At 36.7% G+C, this 26,806-nt stretch overlaps 1 protein-coding gene and 2 long non-coding RNA genes across 3 annotated transcripts in view; 2 read left to right on the plus strand and 1 right to left on the minus strand.

Annotated features, from left to right (window-relative positions):
- cdh13 (cadherin 13, H-cadherin (heart)) overlaps window positions 1-26,806 on the plus strand; it is a 1,127,464-nt gene that overhangs the window by 792,437 nt on the left and 308,221 nt on the right.
- LOC115421143 (uncharacterized) lies at window positions 370-7,859 on the minus strand. The gene is made up of 3 exons (XR_003935634.1): window positions 7,848-7,859; window positions 7,307-7,311; window positions 370-498 (listed from the first exon to the last, which is right to left on the minus strand). It is a non-coding gene; the product is annotated as an uncharacterized LOC115421143 (long non-coding RNA).
- LOC115421146 (uncharacterized) lies at window positions 1,904-22,677 on the plus strand. The gene is made up of 4 exons (XR_003935637.1): window positions 1,904-1,916; window positions 3,574-3,577; window positions 7,762-7,767; window positions 22,583-22,677. It is a non-coding gene; the product is annotated as an uncharacterized LOC115421146 (long non-coding RNA).

Here is a 26,806-nt window from a genome sequence, read left to right on the forward strand (position 1 = left end):
TTAATCAACATCGGCCAATATGTAGCCGATATATTAACCTTTTTTTTTGCTGCGCGGAGATTCTATCGCTCGCTGCTCCTGTGTGTGTGTGCGCAACACAGAGTCAGACGAACAGTAAAGCGAGTTAGCTTCACTTTCACTCCTGCTCGGACAATGACGTTATCACACACCCCCCCCCCCCCCGAAAATCATGGACCCCCTGTCTTATGAAGTATTCTCCCCTACACACACACCCATGTCCGTGCACTTCCTGTCTACCTCACAGTTTCATTCTGCCAGCAGAATTCTACAATATATTGTCGAACCGATATTTTCTTACACCCCTACCCACAATGCAATGCGGCAGACTGGCACTAATCATCACTCTGTAGAGTTGAATTTTACACTGCACACTGACTTTTAACTCTACTCTTAGAGCTGGTTTACCTCCATAGAGCTAAAAATACTCTATCTCGGTTAAAATAACTTGACTCTGAAATATTGACACTGCATTTTTTCCTGTGTATGAAAAAGGAGCTTCAGCTACAGTGAACTGGCAGCAGCAGTCGTGTGTAAAAGCAGAAAAACCTTCACTTTACAGTTCAAACCTATGCGTATAGTCTTTTCTTCTGCTGCATCACATTCTTGCGCTTTGGTCTTTTCACAAAATAAGTGTACGCTCCTCCCTGGATCTGCATGCGGTTCAGGGCAACCAATCAAGTGAATCTAGCGAATGATTAATTTATCCTAATTGGTGGATGACGAAAAGTATTTGAAAGTGGCGCCCCGGTGGGATGGCCCCTGCACCTCCGCTCCCCAGCGAACGCCACCCCCGTTTGATCTGCACTAATCTAATTAACACTTAAACAGGAACACCTGGGCTCTTCACTGAAGGATCTGTGGCTGCCGCTGTGCGCTCCCGCACGTGCACACACTCACGTGCACGCCTCCCAGATGGGCCTTTGATAGCTCTGATGGTGACAGGCACAAGGTAATGATTGCACTTAACTCAAACACACACATGCACATGGAGTACACTACGCACGGTGCGGCGCTATGTGGTAATGGGCGACTATTTCAGCGCCCAATATACATCTAACTGCTCGCTAAATGACGCAATTAGACTGTGGTCTGATGGCGCACCTGATTAGATTAGCCCCGGCTTGTGCTTTCTGCTCCGACTCAGCGCAGCCTTAAACCCAACCTTGACCCCAATTAGCCCCAAATTCATCAGAGAGAGCGGAGGGACACTGATGCTGCAGCAGCTTATCACCCTGCTACTAATTGGTCTGATGAGGCGGGATAAATATGGTCAACGTTGCATTGCAAGCCACCAAATCAATATGTACACTGTGAAAGCGATGGAAAAAAGAGCAAAGGACAGAAGGGAGCCAAAGGGAGGGATGGCATGTGTGTGTATTTGCAGGTTTTTTGTTAGTTTTTTTGTCATATACATTTCACAACGTAGAATGCAAATTAGCATTTGTTTTTTGTTTTTTTCCCAATATTTTTTATTGAAGAAAATTAGAACACATCCAATCACAGAATTACAATTTACCTTCCTTTTTTTTTGTCAAGTAAAAACATGTATGCATATAGAGACACATTTACATTCCGGCTAAAATTTGCTCAGAGGTCTTATTTATATCTTTGTGCATAAGAAATCAATTGTGTTGGTAAATGCAAGTTCTGCAAATTTACAGGATTTCAGTTCTGTTGCAACATGTTGATGGTCATATGAACTATGTTTTCAGCTCAAAAATGTCCAGTTTCATCACAATTAATGCTATATTTTCATGTCACAAATGGCCAACTTATATTTGAACTGAATTTACCTGAAAAACAAATATTCTGTTCTTTTAGATTCCCCAGTTTTTCTTACAAGATTCTATCCTACATATCACATTTTATTTTTACAGGTTGCAATATGGAGTATGGTGCTGATCCATCCTGCTTATGTTACGCCAATACATACATTAAGAATGTCACACGTCACTTTTTAAATCAACAGTTTTCTAATAATAAGCATTTTTATAAAGAAACAACAATTCTATATTGTTATTTACTCTTTAGTATGATGATAAACTATACAATAAATAATTCTGATCCTAGTTTTTGCACAGGGATCATTTGTGGAAACGGTGACATGGCTGCCGAGCATCAGTATGATGGGATCTGTAACAACCATGTCACATCCGTCCACTGCCACATTTTGTGTTTTTGTGTCAGCTGTTATTGTTTTAGATCCACAATACTAACATTTATGAATAAGAGGAGAATTAGCAATAGTAAGTATGTAAGTTTATTCCTAATAAAGTACTGGTACTGACCAGATCATCATGGGTAATGTCCCGTCCGTCCACCAGCAAAAGTTTTCACATACACGTACTATTCAAAATCCAATATTTCTGAAAATATAGCTTCCACTGTCAAATAATATCAGTAGTCTGTGCACAAATGTATTAGCATTATTTCAACACAGCTCTATGCATTTCTTACAACTTTTTTTTTTTTTTTTGACAAAAATGGCCACTCATTTGCCCCCCTAAGTAAATTTTAGCCGATTTATATGTATATATATATATATATATATATATATATATATATATATATATATATATATATGTATTAGGCCTGTAACGGTACACGTACCGAACCGAACCGTTTCGGTACACACCTGTTCGGTTCGGCACACAGCTGTACCAAAACGGCACAGTATGTTGACAAAAAGAAAAAGGAACGAAAGATGTCGTTTAATTTGGAACTTTAAATCCGCGCAAGTTTCACACGGACATATTAAAGAACACGCACATTGACCCAAAATACCAAATAGCAGCTGATATAAGGTAAAAAAAACAAAAAAAACAAAAAAAAAAACAAATATGATGTGAACCTGGAAGGAAGAGACTGAAGACCCTCCACCATCAGTACAGTCCAGTTTGGATCACTTCAGGTCCCGGTGAAAGACAACAACGAGGAAAGAGACGGAGATAAGACGGACGTTGTTTGGCCCCTAGGAACTACGGTAGTTCTAAAACACACTAGCTCTCTCTCTCTCTCTCTCTCTCTCTCTCTCTCTCTCTCTCTCTCTCTCTCTCTCCTCTCTCTCTCTCTCTCTCTCTCATGCACGCTGTATAACAGAGGAATAAAACTCGGAGTTGGCCACTGACAGTATATAAAAATAAAGTTTCACTTTCGTTTCACGCCAGCGTTAGTTACGTTAGTTATGGACCGGACCGCACCCCCCCACCCCCCGGCTCCGACCAAAAAAAACAAAACAAAAAAACAACAAACAAACCATCCCCCAGACAAATCGTACGTTCCATGCGCGCGCACACTCAAACACACACACACACACACACACACACAAGTACACACAGTGTCCTAAACAATTTATTCTCTGTCCTAAAATAAATAATTTGGTTCAGTTTGTTGTCAATGTTGCTCTTCAGTTTGTTTAAACAGAATACCAGTTTACCCTCCTGTTGATGTTGAACTTCATGCAGAATTTTTTTGCTGATATTTTTCTGCAGATTGTGAACTGACAGAACTGTGATTAGATTTTTCTTGTTTGTTCAAAACTACCTGTCAGAGAAAAGTGCAATACTAATGTTTAAAATACATTTAGTCATATTAATAATTTATTTTATTTTCTATTTGATTTATAGCAGCAGAATTATATTATTCCTGTTTTTCTATATTCTATTGTGTCCAAAAATTGGGGGAAAAATGTAAAAAAATTCATAAATGTATTAAAGACATTTTGAGGGGTTTTCTTTCTTCCCGTACCGAACCGAAAAAAAACGAACCGTGGCTTTGAAAACCGAAAACGTACCGAACCGAAAATTTTGTGTACCGTTACAGGCCTAATATATATATATATATATATATATATATATATATATACACTACAAACAAACAGTTATTTTTAATTTTTGGGCTATTTTTTTTTCCATTTAGAATTCTTGCACAGTGCTTTTTACTTTTTTGTGTGTGAATTGAATTGAAACATATTTTTTTAATGACCAGACATAGTTTTATGTACAAATGGCAAAAATGACAAAAAAAAAAGACAAAAAAAGGAAGAAATATCCTTAACTTTTTGTTTGTAGTGTTTATACATATACATAAACATACATACAACAATAAATGAAAGAGCACTCTTATTGTGTGTAGAAAAAAAAAAAAAGAAATTAAATATATAATAAAATAAGCAAATTGCACCCCACCCCAGCTCATCCTGACCAGTACAAACTAATGGTTACTCAAGTATTATAAAGTACAACAACAAACACACAAGCATTTGTTCTTAACCCTCAAAGACCCCAAATAGCCGCCAGAAATTAAAATAATCTATTAATGTGGAATTTTTAATATATGTTGATCCACTAATCCTATCAATCCATGTAAATAACTGTGGTAAAATGCAGTTTCTCAGCTTTTCGTGATCATCAGATATGACCCAGAGGCTCCGTAGCGAACACGGAAACATAGTCTTCAACATTGATTCACCAGTAAAAGCCATGGAGTTGGATCAATGAAAGTGGTTCAAGGTTCATTTATTGTCATTCATTCAATATAGTACATGACAAATGAAATATGTACACAGCTGCCAGTAATAAGATAAGAATTGGATTAAAAAAAGGCAACAAAAAGTAAAAATATGTAAAAAAAAAAAAAAAAAATCAGACACATAAAAACACATACATAAATAAAACAAACCTAAGACACGTGTACCATTAAAAGACATTCTCCAGTGATTGGTAGGGGAGTTAGGAAAAATTGGTTCTGCAACATATCGCAATATTTCATTTCACAATACTGTACAATATTAAAAAGTACTGTATTGTACTGTTTTTGTTTATCTTATTTATTATTATTTAACACTGTTTTATTAAATAATGGTTATTTGATGCATCCTAAAAGCACTTTTTACTGTCTGAGAGGCAGATGTTAGTTCCTTTGTTGGGATTGTCACAAAAATGAACTGATAGAATATGAACATTTGAGCAGGATCTTAAACTGTAATGTCTATAAAACATAATTTAAGTTTGAACACAGGAACATCTTCTGATATAGCATTAGATCCTGTTGGGATAAAATAAAAATGTGTTTAGTATTTGTGCATATTTGGTGTAATTCAATTCTTCCAGGAAATAATAATAATAATAATAATAATAATAATAATAATAATAATAATAATAAAAAAAGAAACAAACAGAAAATTGGCTTTTTAACAGTATCATGATATATCGTGATATATCGTATCATGATCCTACTATTGTGATTTGTATCGTATCACCAGATTCTTGCCAATACACACCCCTAGTGGTTGGAGACACTTGTGTATATTTGCTGAAAAAGTCCATTTTTCTTCAGTTTTCTCTATTTTTGATATAATAACCCCCAACTTGACTCTGAGCTTTTATGAACATCTACATGATCAGTAAATTAAATATAGGAAAATACCTGAATTTCACTGAAAAAATGCATAATACACAGGATAATATTATAATAAATGGCGATAAATCACTTAAGAATGGTGAAATAGAGCCACAAAAGTGGCACTGGGTCTTTATGGGTTAATGAAGATTAACCCTTTCATGCATAGTGGTCACTACAGTGGACAGTTATTCTACTGCTCTTCTCTTGTATATTCATGGGTTTTGCTGTTTCAGTTCCATATCAGCCAACACAGTGGACACTTATGCATCATGTAACTTTGCTGTTCTTGATGAACCTGATCTGCAGTAACACATTTGAGTGTAAATCAATTGTTATTAGACTGGAATTATCATTTTTTCTTTAACAAAATGAGTATTTTTGCATATTATCCCCATGAAGTGAGTAATAACTAGTATTAGAGTATGTTTAAATATGAGAAAACATCAGATTAGCAGCATTAAAAGTGTTTTTATTTCATAGTTTTCACAGTATACCAGTAAATACACGTTTCTTGGCTACAAAAATTAAACGCATCATATATACAGGGTGGGGAAGCAAAATTTACAATGAACATTTAGTTGTGTTTTCTCAGCAGGCACTACGTCAGTTGTTTTGAAACCAAACACATATTGACGTCATAATCATACCTAACACTATTATCCATACCTTTTCAGAAACTTTTGCCCATATGAGTAATCAGGAAAGCAAACGTCAAAGAGTGTGTGATTTGCTGAATGCACTCGTCACACCAAAGGAGATTTCAAAACTAGTTGGAGTGTCCATAAAGACTGTTTATAATGGAAAGAAGAGAATGACTATGAGCAAAACTATTAGGAGAAAGTCTGGAAGTGGAGGAAGCAACAAAAAAACGTACCAAAGCTTTTATTAAAGCTCTCCAATCCAAAATCCTAAAGGGTCCAACCAAATCCATGAGAAAAATGGCAGTTGAGCTTGAGGTAGACAACAAGACCGTTAGAAATGCAGTAAAATATGATTTGAAGGTTTAAATTCTCATGACTTTCAATAAACTAATTGGTCATACACTGTCTTTCAATCCCTGCCTCAAAATATTGTAAATTTTGCTTCCCCACCCTGTATTTGAGTGGACATTTTTACAACTCCATGAAAAATAGGTTCAAAAAAAGCTGTCAATCGCATTGGGGTTTTTTTTGTTTTTTTTTTCATGCCTAAAGAGGAATTCAGACTGGGAAAAATCATGATTAAGGTTCTCATAATTCATGTATGAAAGGGTGTTATGGAAATGTTCAACTGATAACCCACACACAAAGAGGAGGAGAGAAAGTTAGAGTTGAAATAAATAAATGCATTTATTGAGAAGTCAATCACAGAGAAACTCTGTAAGTGAAGTCTGATTAAACAAGAGAAAACTAAAGATTATATAGAACCAAATCCAACCCCCACAAACTATGATGTCATTCCTTACGTTCATCGTACCATCCCATACTACTCCTTCTCTGCTCTGTGAAGAGGTCATGATGACCTCTTCACTCTAACCTTGCTTGGATCCTATCTGGAGTGCAGGCGCCATCCTCTATCTACACATTCAGACATTTAGGTGTTTGGGTTTTAACTCAAGGAAAGAACTCCGTTCCTGGGTTGGGGGTGTTACAGAGTGGTAAACATCACACATAATGAATAATGACTCAGCATTAAAAGAAGATGTACTAACAGTATAAAATATAAAGAGTATAACATAAAGAGTATAACATATAAAAAGTAAATTTTTCCACCACAAAGGGTTAAATATTAGCTTAGATCTTATGAGTCCTTTATATAAGACATGCATGAAAGGAGTAAGATTTAAATACATTTGACATTTGTGCTATTTGTGTCATGAACTGAACTGTCAGAGACAATGAACACAGTCTATTTAAAACATTCAGACATTCACAGGTAACAGTGATTCATTAATGCAGTACGTGTTATTTGCTGCAAAAACAGCAGAGTTACAGCATTTTTTTTTTTTTTTGCAAATATTTATGAAATGAACAAAGTGCATCTGAAGTAGTCAGTAGCTGTCTGAGAGCGAAGAGGAACGGCAAGTCTTTTAAAATGTATGATTTGGACGACAACCAACATCTCAGACATAATTCTCGACAGTGTGTTTAACAACACAACCCGCTAAACGCTGAAGCAGATGGGCTATGGCAGATGAAATTTTGACTCCTGTCAAAGAGGAGCAAGAGTAAACACATTAACACAAAAATGAAAGATTCATGAGTGAAAAGTAGTGTGGAAGTCGTTTTTTTTTTTCCTTTGAGACACAGTAGGAGGTATATACGGACCCTTCCTGCCTGTTGTTGGCAGATACTGCAGGGGAAAGTGGGATTTATACCCTTCGACCAACGTCTGACCGAAAGAGTATTGTAATAGTTTTGTCCTCTGTCTGTTTTTTCAATGACGTAATTACATTATCTGAAAAATGCATTGAGATATCAGCGACACATTTATACTGTGGATGCATCTTGGCACGGAGCTGAAGTCTATTAAAAACAGGTGACCTTGACTTACTTTTCCAAGGTCAAATAGCGTCAAATGGAGCCTTGTGCAGTTATAGTATCTGAGTACTTTCAAATATAAATATGTATGTAATAAGTTTTACACAAAGACAATGTTATCTAAATTATAGGGCAGTAACTTTCAACAGAATCTGATACTATATTTGGCTGAGGGGAATCCGTGTATCATTCGTTCATTCGTTTTTCAATTTAAAACCAAAAATCAAATTCATTTTCAAAACCAGAATGAAAAACGGATAACGGTTCGTTTTTTCATTTCCCGATTTTGTGCTCAAATGAAAAATGAAAAAAACGGATAACGACCGTTTCATTCGATTTTTGCTATTTTCAATATAGTTAGCGTGTCTGACTCAGAAGTAGTCATTACTAAGGAAAAAATAAACAAATGGAATCATGGCCGGACTGGAGGAATATTTGGCTATAATGAAGCAGCTGTTTGATACGTACGGAAGCGAATTGCATTCACACACACAAAAAAAAAATTTGGCTCTGTTTTTCTCAATTAAAAAGATAATTTTCTCGTTAATTCAGAAAAACAGAGCCGAATTGAATTTTTTTCAGAAAACAGTATCTCATTCATTCAGAAAAAGAGCCAATTTTTTTTTTTTTGTGTGTGAATATGCTTCCGTATCAAACAGCTGCTTAATTATAGCAAAATATTTCTCCAGTCCGTTCATGATTCGGTGTATTTACTTTTTCACTAGTAATGACTACTTCCGGGTCAGACAACTGAACTATATTGAAAATAGCAAAATTGGATGAAACGGTCGTTATCCGTTTTTTCCACGTTTCATTTGAGCACAAAATCGGGAAATGGAAAAACGAACCGTTATCCGTTTTTCATTCTTGTTTTGAAAATGAAAAACAAAAAACGACTTTTTTTTTTTTTGTTTTTTTCATTTTTGGTTTAAATTGAAAAACGAATGAACGAATCATACACGGATTGAGGGGGATTAAAAGTGTGCAGCACGTTATGTTATCTACATACACAGTCGCAGAAAAAATTATTAGACTGTGAGACGTATCTTACGTTAAATGGAAGTTGAATGTTTGACTTTATATCTTGTTCTAAAATGTCAGATGACCGTCATACATCATGAACCAAAATGGAAAAGAAGAAATGAAATATTATAAGTTGTTTTGCAAGCCTAAATTGTCCTATTCTGATATATATTTTGTATCTGTATTTGTATCTTTATTTTATTTGTGCTGAACAGTCAGTGAAAGGTTAGATTAGTTTGTGGTGTGTGGTTAAGATGAACTCACACCTGTCTGTGTTGAACTTGGAGAAAAGGTCCGATTCTAGGAAAAAGATCTAATTTTACAGCTTTGGAAAGTAATTGTGGGAAAGAGAGTCGAGCAGAAAAACCAAGTTATGAATTTAGGGATTTTTGTGGTCAAGAAATGCTAGTCTAATTGTGCAGGTGTTAAGCAAGACACGCTTTCTGAAACTCTTTGTGGTTAAGCTATGCAGTTGGTTTGATTGACAGGTGTCCAGGGCACTTGTTAAACTCAGGTGACCTTTCAAATATGTTTTTTCCTGGAATTAACCTACATGGAGTGATTTGACGTATGTCGGTGACGTGCTGGTCTGCAGCAATTGTTTTAACCAATCATATTGCGCATGTGGAATAAATGTAACCAAATATGGGAATAACGATGGGAAGTCTTCGAAGAGTCACAAAAGACTATAAAATGTGTCAAAGAAGCTTCTTATGAGAGACGAATACTGTGTTTGATGCTAGAGTAACTGATAACTGACTTCTTTCTTTTTTGTAACTTTTTCTATTTTTGCCTGAAGCAATAAATCAAGTTTTTGTTTTAACTTTTTAAAACTTCAACCCTTCTTTTTGGTGAATTCTCCATTTCTCCTGGTTTGGTCCTTCCATCCGAAACATAACTGGTGAGTTAATTTAAATTACGCGACCCCCCTCTGGTGGCAGCCGGATTAAGCCGAACCTTGGTTTTACGGGGTAAATGGAGTAGTGACAGAACCACCGTTGGTCCAAAAATCTCTAGAGCATGCAGTTTTTGTCCCTAAAATCGGAGATTTATAGCACACAATGGTTTAAAGATCAATAGAAACTGGGACAGTAGTTAATTAACCGAAATTAATTGTGGTTTTTGAGATTTACTGTTTGCTGCGTATTTTTTACAAGACCATCAAAAGTCATCAAAAACAATGGTTATGCAGTCAATGTGCCAAAAAACAGACAGAAAAGAAAACATGGAATGCCTAAAAGCACTGTTTTTGTCAGTACAATGCCATAGATACTGATGTAAGAACTGAAGTGATTTTGGTTATTATCAAGAAAACAATGAAAAATTGTTAGATATCAGCTCTGAAATTAAACTCTTACGAGCTATTTTTGTTATCATATTTGTTCAAACAAATGTACCTTTAGTTGTACCAGGCATTAAAATGAACAAGAAACTGAAGAAAACACGGGGTGGTCTAATATTTTTTTCCATAACTGTATATTAGCCTGGGCAGCCATCTGGTTTTCTCAGTGTATTCAATACCGAGGAAACAGTCTGGAATTGGGCCGATCACTGTGAAATATGCTCGATGTATTCCATACTGAACCAATCACAAGTCTGGGGGGTGGATTTTTCGCAATGTGTCATATGCACCGACTTCTTTTTGTCATGAGTCAAAGTTAGTTTCAAGTCTGCAGATTTCTTTACAACTCTTGTCGGTTGTTTAATTGATTCAAAAATAAGGGTTGAGTTACAGATTCCACCCTGTATTCTTGAGTTCCTCTGACAAAAGCGTCACGTCCATCCTGTCTGTGATTGGTTTACTCGGCACCTGTTAGTCCCGCCTAGGGATGGGAATTGATAAGAATTTAACGATTCTGATTCCATTATCGATTTTGCTTATCAATCCGATTCCTTATCAATTCTCTTATCGATTCTCATTGGGTGAGGGATTAAAAGAGTACAAACAGGGGTTTGCATTAACTGTCTTTTATATTTCCATCTGCACAGAAAACATATGCGGTATGTACAAATAACAGTAACCGATGACGCCAGGCCCGGTTTGGGGGGGGCGTGCAGTGAAAGTGAAACTTAAGACGTTTTACTAATTCCTCTATTGCCGCATGTCCACTATGTGGAACCGGTTCGACTCGGCCCATCTCCCATTGTTGTGCACCTCATTTCCTTTCCCTTCTTACCTTCGGAAACTTGTATTTGAGGAGTTACGACGTTTGTTGCGTGCACCGGAACCGGGCCCGGCGTTCACTCTGCCGCTACATTCACAAGCGCCGCTAAGTAGCGTATCAAATACATGACATTCCTGTAAATGATTCACATGCTGTGGACAAATGTTTGAGCATATTGGAGGGATTCCATCCTTTAGAAGAAATGGAAGCTTTGACAGTGTTCCAGTGGACCTGGTGTCGTCTTTTTAGACCGTTTCTGCCTCAACACCATGTTGGCTACGTTCTAACCAAAACATTACAGCGTACGCATGATGTCATCGAGCATGCACAACGAAGGCGGAATCGATAAGCAGAATCCTTAAGCAGGCAGGCAAACGATTCCAAGGAATCGAGCTACTGGAAACCGGTTCTCAAAAAGAACCGGTTCTCAATTCCCATCCCTAGTCCCGCCTTCATATCTGGATTCAAGCCCCGTGATTCCAGATGGATTCCTCATTGAGAAAGACGGATGGCTGGCCAGGCTACCCCTCCCCCATTTAAAAAACTAAAACTAAAAACAAAAAAAAATCTTATATTCTTGTCTGATATCAGATACATATTTTTGGTCTGATTTTTTTTACTGCACGATTCCAATTTTGCCAATATGAAAACATGCACAAAACGTATCATTCTACAAACGTGCCATCCGGGATTTAATTATGATCAAATTCAACACCTACAAATGCAAAAAGTAAGTTTGGAAGAAGGCTGTTTTAAATGCGATGCCTGGAACGCCTGCAGTTCAATCTGTCTAAATGGTATTTTCTTCATTACTTTGGTTCAGTTTTTCATAATAAACTTTTTTTTTTTTTTAAGTAAAAAAATCAGGCTAGCAAAAATCTATTTAGGAAGTGTTTCTCAAATCAGAACTTGATAAAAATATCCAGTGAAAATGTGAAACGGTCCAATCTATTTAGTTGGATGTTCCAAGTTTAAATGGACTCAGATGAGAAACCTCAGAGTCTGGGAAGAATGAAAAGGACTTAGCACTGGAATGTGAAAGCATTTCTGCAATGTATCTGCTCTGCATTTGACTCTGAAGGCTATTTAAACTCACTGAACCGCATATTTACGGGGCGCTTCACCAATTTAACACTTTGATTCACACCTTTCATTGTGAAGGCATAATAAGACCCACCTCAGTGTGTTCTGTGTATGCCTGTGTGCACAAATTTACATAATATTCTCAGGGTTTATTTCTAAATTATGGGACAAATATGGACAACATACAAACCACAGGACCAGTCAGTCAGCTTCTGTTGAATTCTGTTCTATTCTCTGCAGTAGAACCACAGACATATTGGAGCTGATTCTCTTGTGCTGTTGTAAACTCTGCATCCATCCATCCATCCATCTGACCGAGTGACCGACCAACTGACCAACTGACTGTTAGTCTGTCCACCCAACCAACCATCCATCCATCCATCCATCCATCCATCCATCCATCAATCCATCCGACTGACTGACTGTCCGAGCGACCGGCCAACTGACTGTTTGTCCGTCCATCCATCCATCCATCCATCTATTCGCCCAATGGACTGATCAACCGAGCAACTGAACAACCGACCAACTGACTGTTCGTCCGTCCATCCAACCAACCCATCATCCCTCCCTCCCACCAACAAACCAACCATCCATCCATCCATCCATCCTTTATCTTCATCATTGTCCCTGACCACACCAGTATATATTTGACCTGAACCAGTAAATTCTTCAGGACAGTTTGTCGCTGTATCAGACTATTTTCCGTGTGCTGCTGGGCGGTAATGACATCCAATTTAATTCTGCTCTGAAATGTGTGTGGTCTGTATTCAGCACTGGTGTATTGTTCAGCATGTCTGTGGTTCTGGTCAGTGGGTATCGTCCGGCATTTGTTGCCAAAGGGGGGGGGGCCGGCAGCAGCAGGTAGTCGATGATAAGGTGAGGTGATTTTTTTCGTGCATGGGGGGGTGCGGCAGTAGACTCATGATGATGTTAGTGTGGCTTTATTCAAAAAAGGTTACGAAACACTGGTCTACGGAATTGGACAAATCAAAAAGAATCATTGACACACAAAAAAAAAAAAAAAAGTCACACAAAAGCTTACGTTAGAAGATTGTGCAGAAAGGCGGCGAAAAGATTAAATCAGAGGAGAAAGAAATGAAGAACTACAGAGCTGTCTTGACAGTCCTTTGAGCATCAGCCGCAGGGGAAAATTGGGACTTCTTTCAGTTGAATGCATGTTGAATTGCTCTCTGTTTTGTAGAGTTTCTCTCCAGCCGAATCATTTGAACTATTCATTTTGTTCTCTGTAGTGGAGAAATGGAATCATGGCAGCCTGACACTTGTACTTGTCAATGTCCATGCCTCCAAAAGCAGTATTTACTCTGCGCGTAAATCTTTTGCTTGTAGTTACAAACACACTGTAATCCTGCCACAATGGCCTCATTAAATGTCTTTATTCCGTGTGTCATTCTGTGTGATGTGGCTGCATGCATCTAGATAAGCCATGTCCCATTGGAGGGGAATCCGACACGCTGGGCTTTGACTGAATCAAATGACAATATGATTCGATTTTCATTGTTTCAGCAAACATTCTGTATTTAATTCAATTCAGTCAAATGCAGTTTATTTCCAAAATAACAGAAGCGCAGCTCCACAAATGCACGAAGCAAATATGAAATGAGGCACTGGTTTAAATGTGTTTTATTTTTAATATGATTTGTGCTTTAAATGTCAGCCGTTTGTCTAAATCAGTTTGTCTAAATGGTATTTTACACAATTTATTAGACGGGTCATCCTTTATTTCCCTTCAGCTCGACAAAATAAATATGTTATTTAAAAACAAAAACAAAAAAAAAAGAGGTGGGCCAGTAAAAATACACTTTTTTTTTTTTCTCAAATCAGAACATAGCGTTCCATTATAAATATGAAACATTCAAATCTAATGATATAGATGTCACAGCTTTAACCCTCTATAGAGCACTCATTGAAATACTCTGAAATTCAACACTTCAATCTTAGTGTTATTTGAAGACATAAACAAGACTTTATTACTTTGGTGAAATTTTTCTGAAAAAAAAAAAGTGTTATGTGGAAAATCAAGGTTAATGAAGTTACCATATTTGGTTCCTTACCCATCAGTGGCAAAACAAAACAAAAACTATACAAGAAGTATTTATGAAAAACAAAACAAAACAGTGCAGTCAAACAATTACAATTTTTAATCAGATTAATCACAGGGTTGCTGTGGATTAATTTTACTTAATCACAATTAAATATAATACATTTTTAATCTATTTTAATCGCCGTTCATTTTGCATGAGCAAACAGAGAAGAAGGGCACATATATGCACTTAATGTGTTTGTCACAAGCTGGGTGACACATTAGTCGAAGTGCTAGCAGAATCCCCGACTAATGTATGCTTCACGTTAATGTAGTATTTTAAGATGGAAGTGTTTCGGTGAAAAGAAAACTCCTTCCTGCAGAGTGAGTATAATACTTTATGTCGGTTGACTATACCGTCTTGGGGTTTTTTTGGTACTTGTATTTCCATCCAGAGGGTCAACGTGCTGTTTAGCGCCACATTGGACCTAGATTGTTTACTCACTGTCCTCACTGTAACTGTTGATGTCACTGTCTTGTAATGTACGCAGAAACAACCAAAAACAGTCACTTATCCAAGAAAGTGTTAAAGGAGTGATATTTTCCTTTTTTTAATGGAATTATGCATTTTAAGAGATTTCCCTGTGGTCTACATAAACTGTAAACACTATGTTTGGATCTGAATTCTTTATTAATTCAACTCCACAGGTCCATCTTCAACTCTATTTCTGAGTAATGACACCAGAAAGGTCGTTTTGAGCACTGGCCCTTTAAATGCAAATGAGCCACTTCATGACCCCACCCCCTCCAGGTTATTGGCTGTGCTGCTCTGTCCTGTTCAGCCACTTGTGTTTGTTAATACAACCAACAACTGAACATTTTAGGTAATCAGCTCAAAGTTTGCACATATTTCCTGTATAGACTACAACCGCTGCTGCTGACAAACAATTATGTCGTACTTGGAGAAATGTTCATCAGAAGGCTGATGACGTTTATTTTGTCTTCTGTTTATGTAATTATACTTTTCTTATTTTCTTTTGTTCAGATAAGGTCTAGTTTTTAGATGTTACCTGCTTGACAGTTTCCACGGTGACTCCAGTCTTCCTAGAATAGAATAGACTAGACTAGACTAGAATAGAATAGAATAGTCTTTATTGTCATTGTAACATGAAACATGTACAACGAAATTAAAAAGTGTCCACCAGTCAATGCATAATAAAAACAACTACAACACAGACACAAACATCACAACAGTAAATAAATAATTATAAAAATAAAAACAAACACTCACAGCCATTCATTCAATCATTGCACGATCTCCATTACTGTATATATGTGTTATGTTACAGAATGCTTTTTATGGCATTGAGGGTGGTTATTGCTGTTGGGTAAAAACTGTTTTTGAGTCTGTTTGTTCGTGATCTGATTGTCCTGTATCGTCTGCCTGATGGCAGCAATTGGAATATGGAATGTCCAGGAATGGAATGTCCTCAGAAGCGTCATTCGACGTGCTGCTGGGATTCCCTCCTCCAGAGACCACCCAAGGCAGAGGAGGCACGGTCGGCTCGACGGCCTCTGGTTGGTCCGTCAAGCCGACCAGCTGATAAATGACACGTCAGCATCACATCGAATGACGCTTCTGAGGAAGACTGGAGTCACAGTTGAAACTGTCAAGCAGGTAACATCTAAAAACTAGACCTTGTCTGAAGAAAAGAAAATAAGAAAAGTACAAGTTCGTCAGAAGTCGTTACCTTATATGTGCAAATGTCCTAACTAATTATAGATGTAACAAATTAAGCAGGAATTAAAACGAATTGTACAAAACGACTCGATTTTTGCCGGAATGAATATAAAGATAGCTTTGCAGCACCTGGAGGGTTCAAATTCAAGCGTTATGAGCTATTAGGGTCCAAATACACAAATAATTGAAAAAAAAAAAACTAATAAAAGTGGCTTTAGCAAAATAGACCCCTTTACGAGGCTGCAGATGAAAAACTACAAGGTCTTGGACGTTAAAAAAGGCCTTAACTGTGAAAGTCAAAAGAATTTCCACTACGTCTCTGCTCCTCATTTACATTCTGAATGCCATTTAAAGTCACTGGCCCTTCCGTTAAAGGGCCACTTCACCAATTTAACACTTAAATCCAGTCCTTTCATTGCAGAGCATAGGTAAGGCATAAAGAGAAGCACCTCGGTTTATATCTAGTGAGCACAGCAGAAGTAATGTAGATGGATTAATGCAGCATTGCAAGGTGTTCTTTCTAAACTCCAAGTCCAAAGAAGGTTTTTTTTTTTTTTTGTGTGTGTGTTTTAAAGGAGGTCATTTTGGAAAGTGAGCTTGCCTACTTCAGATTTTCTAAAAACAATCTCCGACTGCTTCCTCTGATACCTCCATTGAACAGATAATGGATAACCGCTTTGTTTCGGAGTATATGGCAGACACTCACACAGATATGTTATATTTTCCACTGCAGCCACTTACTGATGAGCTCCTGCCAAGAGAAGTCAAAGAGCAGTACCATTATTAGGGCAGTGGGCAACAAGATGGGCAGCTTCAGCGCCTAGAGAGGAGACAAATCAACACCAGGCTAAAAACAGAATAAAGGCAACAGAGTCTACAGAGATTCAGCACGCCTATGGAGAAATACTAGTTGTAATGATTTTTTTTTTTTTTTTCCTCAGCTAGATCTTTATTAAAATAGCCAAGGGAGAAAAGGCTGAATATGAGTCCTGTGTACCGGACAGGACCCACTAAACCCACAGACAAAGAAAACACACTCAGCCAAGATCAATATGCTTTTAGTTGTTGTTCCTTGATGTATTTTACATACGTGGTTTGGTGTTAAGACGACTGCCGGCTCTGAAAAAGTGTTAGGGGAGTCTAATTTCCTTCATTACCGACACAACACTCATTCACTTTTTCATATAATTGTAAACAGTCTGAAAAGCTGCCGGTCAAGTCAGAGAAATAATTAAAAAAACAGTGTTAGATAAATCAAACCGGATGCCAGTAGGGCACAGGGTTGTGCTAAAGCAGTGCTCAACAAAAATCAGATAAGCATTGAAGAAAAGAATATTAGAAATTTGCATTGAATTCTATTAAATCCATGAAATTTTACACTACATGAACAAAAGTATTGGGACATGTTGCATTCAAGTGTTGGGGTCTGGGCTATAAAACAATAATGACAAATACCATATGTCAATTTTTTGTGCTCTGACTGTAAATAATAATTTTCTACCACAACTAGCCATCTATTTTCTTTACATCTCACTTCTCCCATTAAAGTTTAAGGAAATAATGATGTTCGTAAACTATATGGACAAAAATATTGGGATTCATGCAGATTTTAGATATAAACATCAATATTTCCTAAAAGTTTCATGGGAGATTTTTCTTCTTAAGTGAGATTTGAAGAAGGTAAATGGTTAGTTGTGGTTAAAAAAAATTATATTTTACAGTCAGAGCACAAAAAAAAAAATTACAATATGACATTTGTCATTATTGTTTTATAGCCCAGACCACGACACTTTGAATGCAGCGTGTCCCAATACTTTTGTCCATATAGTGAATAATTTCATGGATTTAACCAAATTTACTGCAAATTTCTAATACTCTTTTCAATATAAATTACCCTGCGCCCTTTTGGTTTCCAGTTTGATTTATCTAATGCTTTATATTTTTAAAATTTAGAGGTCAAACATTTAAAATCGAACTCATGGATTAAAAAAAAAAAAACTAAAAAAAAAACCCAATGTCGAGAGAAATTAAGCAAAAAACATGTCTGAGGCATTTTGGAAGCAAAGATAAAAATTTGAATTAAACTAACCAATGCAATGACATTTTTCACAATATAAAAATATATTATAAGATTTGTCATTATTGTTTTGTTTCCCAGACACACCTGAATTTAACGTGTCCCAATACTTTTGTTCAGATAGTTTATGTTAATGGTTCACATTCAAATCCACCATTTACAAATCTAACCACGCTGTAGCATCGGTGCAATACAGCTATTATCCCTGATACCTGTTTTCGGAGGGATATTTAGCTTTTTTTAAATGGAATTATACATTTTCTAACATTTCCCTGTGGTCTACATAAACTGTAAATGCTCTGCTTGGGTCTGAATTCTTCATGAATTCAACTCCACAGGTCCATCTTCAACCCTATTTCTGAGCAACGACACCAGAAAGGTCGTTTTGAGCGCTGGCCCTTTAAATGCAAATAAGCCACTTCAGGCCCCGCCCCCTCCAGGTTGTTGACTGTGCTGCTCTTTCTTGTTCAACCAACAACTGAACATTTTAGGTAATCGGCTCGAAGTTTGGACATATTTTCAGTTTTTACTACAACCGCTGCTGCTGATAAACAATTATGTCGTACTCGGAGAATTGATCGTCGGAAGTCTTGACCTTATATGTCTAAATGTTGTGATGTAACTAGTTATAGACGTAACAAATTAAGAATGATTTAAAACGGGTTGTAGAAATCCACTTGATTTTTGCCAGAATTAATATGAAGATAGCTTTGCAGCATCTGGGGGGTTCAAATTCAAACTTCTGCAACTATTTAGGGTCCAAATAGACAAATAAAGGTACCATAGACTTATAAAAGTGCGTTTAGCAAAATATGACCCCTTTGAAACTAGTATTTCTTTTAGTGACTGTAGGTAAATGAGATAATAATGGGATTCCTGTGTAATTGTGTCCATGTTTTGTTGTGCTTTTCAGGTCGTATTGAATCTACATATTGACTCTTTGTCTGTAGGAGAAAGTGGAAGCCCGGCTGTGGGATTCTGCAGCATTTTCTCCAACAGTATAAAGACACATAAGTGAATTAAGGCTTGATCAACCATGGTCATTGTTAGGACCAGTTAAATGTTGTCTCATTTGTATGCGGTAATGTTAGTGCTAAATAAATGAGGCTGAAGCCAACCTAATTGAATTCTCTCTATGATATTTGTAACCGTACGCAATAGCTAATTTAGTTCTAAAATCGTTGCGATAAACGTATTGTCCCTGGTTTTAATTCCTCAGCTGTAGTCTTTCCATCTGTAATTACAGCCATTTCAATACAAAATATAATTATTCTTTAGGTTTTGCTGGATTTTGATTAACTTTTGCATTAAAGCTAATAGAGACATGCTCAGTTTGTACAATAAAATACAATTTATTACAGAAATAACAGGGAAAATATAATCTTTATACACATTTTAATCCAGAACATCCACCATCGAACAAAATCATCTATTGATCAAAACTGTTTAATACCTGTTCAACCGCTAATCCTATCAATACGTGAAAATAATTGGTGTAAAATACAGTTTGTCATCTTTTCATGGTCATCAGATATGACTTATTTAGACCTTCAGAGGCTTCGCAGTTACCATGGAAACACCGTCATCTTCTACAACATCGATTCACCAGTAAAACCCATGGAGTTGGATCAATGACAGTGAATGGACACACCTGGGTTATGTTAAATTAATGCGATATTTTACAGAAAAAGTAACTTTTTCTTCAGTTTTCTTTGTTTCTTTTATAATAACCCTCAACTTTAATCTGAGTTTTTATGAACATCTACATGATCAGTGAATTAAATATAGAAAAATACATGATTTTGACTGAAAGAATGCGAACTATAGAGGATTATATTATAATAAATGGAGATAAATCCCTGTAGAAGCCAATAATGTAGTAACAGCAGATAACATAATAAATTTGCCATTTTTAAAATGTAATAAACCAATAATGTAATATTTGGCCAACAACGTAATAAAAGTCCTGAACCAATAACGTAATAACTTTTGGCCTGTAATATTATAACTTATTGGCTGGTTATTACGTTATTAGCTTGGTAAAAAAAAAAAAAATTGCAACTGTAATAACTGAACCAATAACGTAATAAGTTATAATATTATTGGCCAAAAGCTATTACGTTATCGGTTCAGGACTTTAATTACATTATTGGCCAGATATTATGTTATTGGCCTATTCCAATTTAAAAATGGAAAATTTATTACCTTATCAGCTGTTATTACGTTATCGGTTGTTATTACATTATTGGCTTCTACAATCCCTTGAGAAAGGTTAAATAAAAAGAAAAAAGTCATTTGGGAAGTGCCATAAAAGTAGCACTGGGTATTTATGGGTTAAAATAAAGCAAGAAGCGAATGATGTGGTTAACCCATAAGAACCCAGTGTGACATTTGGAGCAGTTCCCAAATTAATTTTTTTTTTCCATATTTAGCCATTCTTAAGTGATTCATCACCATTTATTGTAATATTATCTTCTGTATTTTGTGTTTTCTTCAGTGAAATCAGGTATTTTCCAACATTTCATTTACGAATCATGTAGAAGTTCATAAAAACTCAGAGTAAAGTTGAGGAATATTATATCAAAACTAAGAAAAAGCGACTTTTTCAGTAAAATCTATCAATAATTGAAGGATTTTGATGAAATTATCAGGAAATGTTAATACTGGCACAAGGAACAAATGATAACTTTTTTTGGGGGGGGGGTGATCTGCCTTGGTGGAGGTCTGCGCTCTCTGAGTGCTTTTCTAGCTCCATATGTGTTCATTCGTAGTTTTGATGCCTTCAGTGAGAATCTACAATGTAAATAGTTGTGAAAATAAAGAAAAACCAAGTCAGTCCAAACTTTTGACTGGTAGTGAATATTTAGCAATGATAATAATAGATTTGATTTCTACACATTTTGGGGCAGGCTAACAATTGGCGCCGAACAGCCCCTCTGACCACCTCCAAACATTCATACACCAGTGTGAGTGACACTGGAGGCAATGTGGGTGAAATGTTTTGCCCAGGGAACTGCCAGTCCTTTGGTTATAGGACGACCACCACCTGAGCCATGGCCGCCTTAACTTACTAAACCAACTAATCATGTAGATGTTCGTAAAAACTCAGAATGAAGTTGAGGGGTATTATATCAGAAACAGAGAAAACTGAAGAAAAAGTGACTTTTTCAGTAAAATCTATCAATAATTGAACATAAACCAAGTGTCTCCATCCACTGTCATTGATCCAACTCCATGGGTTTTACTGGGGAATCAACGTTGTAGAAGATGACGGTGTTTCTATGGTAACTACGGAACCTCTGAACATCCAAATGGGTCATATCTGACGACCATGAAAAGATAAAAACACTGCATTTTACACCAATTACTTGCATGTGTTAGTGGATCATAGATTAAACAGCAGATGGTTTTTGTAGACGGTGGATGTTTGGGAATTTGTGGGTTAAATCCTTACGTCAACCTTCTGAAAATAGATGATGAAGTAAGAAGGGGGGGAAAAAAAAAAAAACCTTGTTCATTACACAGCAAAAATTATTTTTAATGTCAGGTGGACAGGGGAACTTGAGGGCATTTCACAGTCGACAACCTTTTACATCATACCCCGGCTGTTCTGCACATGTAAGGCTTAAAAATAATTAATGACCCATCATTAATTCTCCATCTAATATTTCGTCGAGTTTGGTTTAAAGACTCTGTTCCAAAATGGAAAGCTGCCCTTGCAAGTCACGTGGAATTACTCTTTTCATCATAGGGCTTTAAATCATTAATTAAAAAACTGATTCATTACATTAACTTTTATGTTCTGGGTTCTTTCAGACTTCAAAGTTATATACTGATTTATGATATCTCACTTCATGAATTCTGCCGCATGCACGTCAAAGTTGAATCATTACAAACTTTACTTTTATCTGTCAAATTAAATGAACAAGCCCGCTGTGGTGTTTTTGATTAATCTCAATGCGGTAGCTATCAATATTTATGTTTTGAACTTTACAGAAAAAAACGATAAGTAAATGGGGAAAAAAAACTTGATAAACACTCTTATCAATGTGTCACCCTCTTCTGAAAAACACTTGTGTTTCTTGTTTCCTGCACTGGGTGAATGCTTACCGTGCTTAAGAGGCTGATGAAACAAAAAAGATCACTCACGCAGGTTTGCAGTGGCCCAGATAAGGGCCTCACGTGGCTGCCATCCTACTGTAATTAACTATTGTCAAAGTGATTAATCATATGTCTATAGAGGCAGAGTGCAGGAGGCTGGCAGCGACCTGTGAGGTGAAGTGGAGCTAAAATGTTTGAGAGCTAAAGAGAGACAGTCTGGAATCTAATTAGAGCTGAAAATTGCAGCATCAATACCTGTACATTAGCAAATTAAGCAACACATTTTGCACTACACAGCTGACAGCACTTCAAATTAGGTTGAAAATACTACTGTTAAATGCACAGACTGGAATTTGGGTACCTCAACTTAACCCAGTGTTTTTCCACCTGCGAAATTTGGTATATGAGAAGAGACTTGAACAGAGATGTTGCATGTTAAATTTTGATATGATCGGATGATTATTGGTGATATTACAGCCATTTGAAATGTCAGAAAACTCAGTTACCGAGATCATTTTCACTCGTTCCATTGGCAGATTTTTTTACTTAATTCAAGCAAAAAAATCTGCTAATGGAACAAGTGAAAATTATCTTGGTAAGATTTCTTGAAATAAGATTTTCCAGATCTATTGTCTAAAAATCAGTTCTTATATCTCACTGTAAAGTTATTCTTAGGTGATTATGTCTTATTTAAGTATGGTGAGATATTTGGACTAGAAATGAGAAAAATACACTTAAAAAAACAACAACTCTGTATTTATGAAAGTTTTTTTTTTTTTTTTTTTTCTTACAGATTCAAAAACAAACCAAACAGGTCATGAGGTCAAGGGATTACAAAGATCAAATTGCTTAGACCAGTGTTTTTCAACCTTGGGGTCGGGAATTCAAATGGGTTCACCTGAAATTTCCAGTAATTGATAAAAATAAAAAAAAAAAAACAACTTACTAATAAAAAATGTATGGTGAGTTGACAGAGATGATCCCAATCCATAACAGACATGACAAACTGTGAAGCTGAAACTGAAGCACTGTGGTTCTGTTTATCTGTCAAATGTTCATTGTGGTCAGTTTCAGATGCTGCAGCTCTTTCATAATTCATAGTTTGAGTTCTTGTTTGTTCAGTATTAATTGTCAGCCTTGTAAATCCAAGCTGGACTGACTGTACATATCCTGACCAAGGAAAAGAAAATTCTCACTTTGTGCAGTAATCTACACCTGGCTTTTCTGCCTCCATCCATAATAATATACATTATATAGACTAAATGTCATCTAAAATTAACGTTTATTTGCAACATAGTACAGCAGACTATTACATGATTAAACATATTAAACAAATTAATTTTAGCAAAAAAAAAAAATGTCTGTGTTTTGAATGTCTGGGGTCGCTAGAAATTTGTGATGTTAAAATGGGGTCACAAGCCAAAAAAGGTTGGGAACCACTGAGGGTTCAACAGTCACAGCCCCATTTCCAACATGTCGTAGCATCGGAAGTCAGTCATGTAGACCACTGGGAACAATTACATTTGAAAGTGCGGAAGTGAAACACTCTCCCGCTTTTTAGTTGATGTTAATAGAGCAAATACCACCAGAGATATGACGCTTTGAAACTGGAGCAAACAAGCGATATAGCTTTATTAGAATGATATAAAGGAAGTGTTATGTTTATGTTTATGCATTTGGCAGACGCTTTTTTCCAAAGCGACTTACAGGGGAAAACCAATCAAATCACTCAGTCAATCAAATTTTTTTTATATAGCACCAGATCACAACAAAAAAGTTATCTCATGACACTTTATATATAGAGTTGGTCAAAACCAGACTCTAAGCCAATTTACAGAAACCCAACAGAATCCTCCAGGAGCAAACACTCGTGACTGGTGACAGTGGCGAGGAAAAACTTCCCTTTAACAGCAGAAACCTGGAGCAGACCCAGACTCCTGGAAGATGGCCGTCTGCCTTGACCAGTTGGGGTTAAAGAGAGAGGGTAAAGAAAGAGAGATAGCGATAGAGATAGAGACTGGGGGAGAAGGGGGAGTAGGGGGGGACATATGGAGGCAGTTGAGGATAGGTGAGTGATGATGATGAAGGCAGGAGAGAGGCAGGACCACTGCAGCAGGTCCAGAGATAATCCTGGGAAAATCTGTGATAAGCCTGGGAAGAACTTTATTAAAATATTTAATTATTATTATATTATATATATATATATATATATATATATATATATATATATATATTATTTAGTTATATTTCTGACCATATCTTTGTCCTTTTTGTCCTTTTTCAAAACGGAAAAAAATGGCCGAATCTGTGGATTCTAATCCACAGGCTGCATTAGCATTACCGGTACGGGTGAGGATGACCCCAACCTGAACCAGATGCAGATACCAGGAGGACTGGGGGTGGGGAGGTTGGTGAGAAATCCCGGAGAAAAAAAGCCCATGTAAAGATCTGCTTTTATATTAAATATTTGAGCGTAGTTTTAATTTATTACAATTTTGATTTCACCTACCTAAAATTTTGAACCAATATTCACTTTTAAAGTCTTTGAAAGGGTTCGTCAAGCATCTTTGTGTTATTTATGCAATAAATTATATACATTTTTCAAATAGGATTTTATATTTTTTGTGTGTTTTTTGTCCTTTTGTGTTGATATAGTAGGTTAGAGTGAAAAAATAATAGACAGATGAGATAGACGAAGTTGTGCTGAAAAAAAAAGATACCAAACATGGGAATAGTAAACATTTCTTTAAATAGTATATATAGGCAAAATCAGAAGTTCTCAAAAACGGCCAAAATAGGCTCAGACCCCTAAAGGGTTAAAATAGTAGGAACCGGCAATAACAGCATACGCTTAAGTTTTGTGCCATCATGGTTTATTACAGTTAAACGTGACCATATATGGACGAAAAGGCTGGTCACTAGGGTAATGCAGCTGCTGTCTTACTGAAAACAACACTAAGTAGTTTCAGCTGTTTGATAAATGCTAATAAAAGACAGTTGATGTGGTCCATTTGCTGTCCGCTGTGTTGGGCTTTGATTGACAGGTGGGATTGACAGCTCGCTTGCCTGCCTCATCAGACTTTTGCAGCTTCTATTTATCAAATAAACACACTTCTTTCCCAACAAATTAATCTACCGTAGTTGTGCATGATAAGTTACATCAACGGGACCATCGGGTGATTTTATTGCACGGATTTACAGTAAAGCTAGCCTTTAGCATTAGCTTCTTAGCATCACCTCCTTTTACGTAGAATATAGAGTTCCGGTCTTCGTGGCTGTTCACTATAGGACCTCAAAGTCAGTTATGAGAGGCAACTAATTTTGTCATCCCCTTTAAATTATGTGATTAAATACATACTAGCGCATTCACCTGTAGGGAACTATGGGTCATATTAATACCGATATATAGGGACTGAAGCTAGTAAATGCGTCATTCCTGTTTTTAACTTAATTTCCCGTCATGCATCATGGTACTGTGCCTCCGGATCAATGAAGTTCTATCTATTGTAATCTAATCTAATCTAATCTAATTGATAGAAAAATTCTGTGATACACTCTGAGACAAAAGACGGAGTCACTGGATTCTGGAATCAGAAGGTTTTTTACTTGCAAGGAGTCAAGTACATACAGTGAGATGCAGCAGTTGACTGACTGACAACAGGAAGTTCAATATCTTATGAAAGAACATGAATATTACAATCATTGGACCAAGTGTACAAATATTATGACATTGATCAGGTTCACCATTGGCTTAGGTATTCAAAACACAGTGATGCATGGGTTCAGTGACTGCGTTTGTACTCTTCCCCCACCTGCCCCATGGCCTGATCTCCTCAAGGGCAGCAGCCTGCTCTGGTCCCAAACTGGATGGACAACAAGTACGCTTTGGTCCCAAACTGGAACAAAATAAGCAGATAGCAAAGAAATGGTAGACATATCCTGAGTGGATATGTCTGGGCATTCTTGCAAAATGTCATCATAACCCATCCATGACTCATGCTCTGGACACCTGGTATTTTCAGGATATAGTCTAATAGCCTAATTTTTCTAACACTAATCTAATCTAAACTGATGGTTGTTGAAGAAATACGAAGCTACTCGCTGCATCATTTCGGGTAAAGGAACTTTTTGCATATTCGTCGCTGCAGTAATTCTCCAAAGGAAGGACCTGAACTATTTGCGTAGGGAGTGGTATACCGGAAGGGTCCCCAACCCCTGGTCCCCGGACTGATACCGGTCTGCGGATCATTCGGTACCGGGCCACAAAGAAGAAAAAAAAGTGGTTAATATTAAAGCAATTTTTTCCATTTGTCTTGCGGAGATTTTTTTTTTTGAAAAGCGACTGTTTCCGCCCTCACCTCACAACTGCTAGACTCTGTTGCGCCATTTCATGAATCAGTAGTAACACAAGCTAAAGAAATGAGCCAAAAACTAAATTCACTGGAGAACTTTTTCAGGAAGAAACAAGGAAACGATGAGGCTGCAGAAGGGTCACAGACTGCCTGCAAATAGAATTTAGAAGGAAACATCAGGATTCCTGCCGAAGTTACAGGTTCATCGCAACAGGTGACACACAAGCACCTCCAAACTGCTCCAGCACATCCATCCATGTTTGAAACAACTTCAAACCTC

The sequence above is a fragment of the Sphaeramia orbicularis genome, chromosome 6, assembly GCF_902148855.1.
Source record: "Sphaeramia orbicularis chromosome 6, fSphaOr1.1, whole genome shotgun sequence".
Lineage (NCBI taxonomy): Eukaryota > Metazoa > Chordata > Actinopteri > Kurtiformes > Apogonidae > Sphaeramia > Sphaeramia orbicularis.